Source organism: Schistocerca cancellata, chromosome 7 (assembly GCF_023864275.1).
Source record: "Schistocerca cancellata isolate TAMUIC-IGC-003103 chromosome 7, iqSchCanc2.1, whole genome shotgun sequence".
Taxonomy (NCBI): Eukaryota; Metazoa; Arthropoda; class Insecta; order Orthoptera; family Acrididae; genus Schistocerca; species Schistocerca cancellata.
In genome coordinates, this window is record NC_064632.1 from 395,620,007 (window position 1) to 395,624,437 (window position 4,431).

The following is a 4,431-nucleotide window of genomic DNA, read 5'->3' on the forward strand; positions in this document are numbered from 1 at the left end:
GAGGTTGTGACACGTGGGCGACGACATATGGAAGTCTGGGTCGGCGCGCGGAGTAGTCGCGCGGTTTGAGGCCTCTCCTGCCGGAGGTTCGAGTCCTCCCGCGGGCATGGGTATGTGTGTTGCTCTTAGCATAAGTTAGTTTAAGTTCCTTTAAGTAGTATGTAAATCTAGAGACCGGTGACCTCAGCAGTTTGCTCCCTTAGGAATTCACATACATTTTGGAGTCTGAGTCTCTCCGCTATTCGTGCATACATCGCCGAAGACATTAAGGCGACAGCTCACATAAAGTGGCAAATCAGGGTTCTGGTCTGGTAAAAAAAATGTTCATGGTCGTCTTACCAATATACAGTCAATGGTGGTTCATTTTCTCAATTGCGAATGTATTTCCTACATACAGTGATTTATATCTCAACTTCTTACTGTATGTAAGCGGATGTAAAATATTTGTCAGTAATCGCTCCTTTTACTAAAGCAAATATATTGCGCCAAAAGTGTATATAAGCCACAAAGAGATTAAAACGTAACAACAGTTTTGAAGACAGGAATTACCAAAATACACCCATTGAAGACAACACAAAAAGTGAAGAAATGCGTCACAGTGGAAACAAAATTACAAAACGGTTCTTCCGTACGGCGGAATTCCTCTCCAATTTTCTTAGCCCGCTTGGAAATACGAGGGGGCTTCAATAAGTTATAAAACACACTTTCTTTCCTCGGAAAAATTTGGTTGAAAAATGTGGAATTTACTGTGGGGTTTTCCGTTTAAGCCCCTGTAGTTTCATGAAGTTCTGATAGGTGGCGACGCTATACGTAGCCTTCAAATTGTCATCTGTAACGGAGTTGCTTTCCAGGCAGAAAACTGTCATTGAATTTCTTTTAGCAGAAAACCAGAGCATAGGAGATAGTCACATGGTCTTGCAGAAAGTCTACAGAGACACTGCAGTAAAAAAAAAAAAAACATGGTGAGTCGTTGGGTGAGGCGTCTGTGATCATCGCAACAAGGTCGCACAAACCTGTCCGTTTTCTCGCGTGACGGCCTGCCGCACACAGCTGTGACTCCTGCAGTGTTGGAACGTGCGGACACTCTCATTCGAGGTGATCGATGGATGACAATCAAACACCTTGCTGTTTACGAGCCCGGATTCGATTCCCGGCTGGATCGGGGATTTTCTTCGCTCAGGGACTGGGTGTTGTGCTGTCTTCATCATCATTTCATCCCCATCCGGCGCGCAGGTCACCCAATGTGGCGTCTAGTGTAATAAGACCTGCACAAAGGCGGCCGGACCTGCTCCGCAAGGGGCCTGCCAGCCAGTGACGCCGAACGCTCATTTCCATTTCCACCTCGCTATTCACGTGGGCATCTCTGTTGGTAGTGCTGACACACTCCTCCAGCAGTTGGGCTACTGGGATGTGTGTGTCGCCTGGATTCCTCGCCGTCTAAATGGTTCAAATGGATCTGAGCACTATGGGACTTAACATCTATGGTCATCAGTCCCCTAGAACTCACAACTACTTAAACCTAACTAACCTAAGGACATCACACACATCCATGCCCGAGGCAGGATTCGAACCTGCGACCGTAGAGGTCGCGCGGTTCCAGACTGAAGCGCCTAGAACCTCTCAGCCACACCGGCCGGCGCCTAAATGGTTCAAACGGCTCTAATCACTATGGAACTTAACATCTGAGGTTATCAGTCCCCTAAACTAGAACTACTTAAACCTAACTAACCTAAGGACATCACACACATCCATGCCCGAGGCAGGATTCGAACCTGCGACCGTAACAGCAGCGCGGTTCCGGACTGAAGCGCCTAGAACCGCTCAGCCACAGCGGCAAAACTCACTGCCTAACAGAAGACTTCGATCTGTTTAGCCTAATGAAAGATTTAGTCTGTATGAAGCAGTATGTGATATAGGAAGGTTATTGAAGTGGCAAGACGTTGGTTCTGACGTCGATCAGTGCAATGGTACCATGACGCCATAATGGCTCTCCTAGTAAGATGGCGTAACGCCGTCGCATTGAATTGAGATTATGTTGAAAAATAGAGTTCTGTAGCCAAAAGAATGGGGAATAATTTACGGGGGTAATCAAAAAAGTAAAGTCTCCTATTTTTTTATAAGTACATAGACCTGTTTATTTCTACAACGGTTTACATCAATTTAGAGTTTGAATATTTAGCTATTTTTCGACATAATCACCATTTCTGTCGATGCAGTTTTGTAGACGGTGTGGCAGTTTTGTATGCCCAGAAAGTTTCACCTCGTCGTCGGAGCTGAATCGCTTTCCGGCCAAATGTTCTTTTAACCTAGGGAACAGGTGATAGTCACTGGGCGCCAAGTCAGAACTAGAGGGTGGGTGGGTGATTATGTTCCACTGAAAGAGCAATGGTTCGTCGAGCGATGTGTGGGCGAGCGTTGTCATGGAGAATATGTACGCCCTTGTTCAACATTCCTCTTCTCCGGTTCTGAATTGCCCGTTTGAGTTTTTTCAGAGTCTCACAGTACCTGTCGGCGTTAATTGTGGTCCCAGCAATTCAGCTCCGACGACGAGGTGAAAGAAGAGGTTCAAGACTTTGTGAACAGCATGGCGGCGAGCTGGTATGATGTGAGCACAAAAAAAAAAAAAAAAAAAAAAAACTGCAACAGCGTCTACAAAAATGCATCGACAGAAATGGTGATTATGTCGAAAAATAGCTAAATGGTCAAGCTTCAAGCTGTAAACTGATGTAAACCATTGTAGAAGTAAACAGGTCTATGTACTTATAAAAAAATAGGATATAACTTTTGGGATTACCCTTGTATGTGTACAACAAGAAGAATGTGATGAAAACTACGAACATCATTTGTTGGACGAAAACTACGTAAACAAATACTTCAGACCGACATTTCACCTACGTCACACCTCAGTGCAAATCTGTAACACAACCGTCTGTGTGGTGAGCTTATAATTATGTATTATTTATATTTTAGGACAACTAATCAATAAGAAATGCACCGCATGTGGCGAAAAAAGGTTTAAATGGCTGTGAGCACTATGGGACTTAACATATATGGTCATCAGTCCCCTAGAACTTAGAACTAATTAAATCCAACTAACCTAAGGACATCACACAACACTCAGTCATGACGAGGCACAGCAAATCCCTGACCCCGCCGGAAATCGAACCCGGGAACCCGGGAGCGGGAAGCGAAATCGCTGCCGCATGACCACGAGCTGCGGACCCCGCACCACATGTTTTAATGAAAGTATAAAAGCCGTCTGAGGATGAAATGTAATGGTTCGAAACCGGTAATGGTACCTTTTGAATAAAGGAACCTAAAATAAATTTGTGGTTGCTTGCTGTCTCAACACCATGAACATACGTTTCCAAATAACAGCCACGGTCTCCAACCATGTTATCATATGACAAAACTGCGTCGGCCGGTGTGGCCGAGCGGTTTTAGGCGCTTCAGTCTGGAACCGCGCGACCGCTACGGTCGCAGGTTCGGATCCTGCCTCGGGCATGGATGTGTGTGATGTCCTTAGGTTAGTTAGTTCTAACAATGGAACCTCCCCATCGCACCCCCCTCAGATTTAGTTATAAGTTGGCACAGTGGATAGGCCTTGAAAAATTGAACACAGATTAATCAAGAAAACAGGAAGCAGTTGTGTGGAACTATGAAAAAAAAAGCAAAATATACAAACTGAGTAGTCCATGCGCAAGATAGGCAACATCAACGAGAGTCTCAGCTGCGGAGCGCCGTGGTCCCGTGGTTAGCGTGAGCAGCTGCGGAAAGAGAGGTCCTTGGTTCAAGTCTTCCCTCGAGTGGAAAGTTCAATTTTTAATTTTCAGACAATTATTAAAGTTCAGGCATTCTCACATAATCAACTTCGCTCTCCAAAATTCCAGGACATGTTCAGATTTGCTTGGACATAAGCAGGATTTGACGGTCTACACTCGGAAAAATTTGAAAACTTTAAAAACCTATGTTTTGACAGAGCACAGGGAAAACCGTGCGACTGTGAAACTGTTGCATTCATTTGTTGCAGTTTATGTGACAAACTCTTACGTTTTCATCACTTTTTTGGGAGTAATTATCACATCCACAACAAGAAAACCTAAATCGGGCAAGGTAGAAGAATCTTTTTACCCAATCGCCAAGTGCACAAGTTAGGTGGGTCGACAACATATTCCTGTCATGTGACGCACATGCCGTCACCAGTGTCGTATAGAATATAACAGACGTGTTTTCCTGTGAAGGAATCAGTTGACCTATGACCTTCTGATCAAATTTTTGCGGTTCCCATTGGAGAGGCAGGTCCTTTCGTCTACTAACCACACGGTTTTGCGGTGCGGTCACAAAACACAGACACTAAACTTATTACAGTCAACAGAGACGTCAATGAACGAATGGACAGATCATAATTTTGTGAAAATAAAGAAAGTAAAA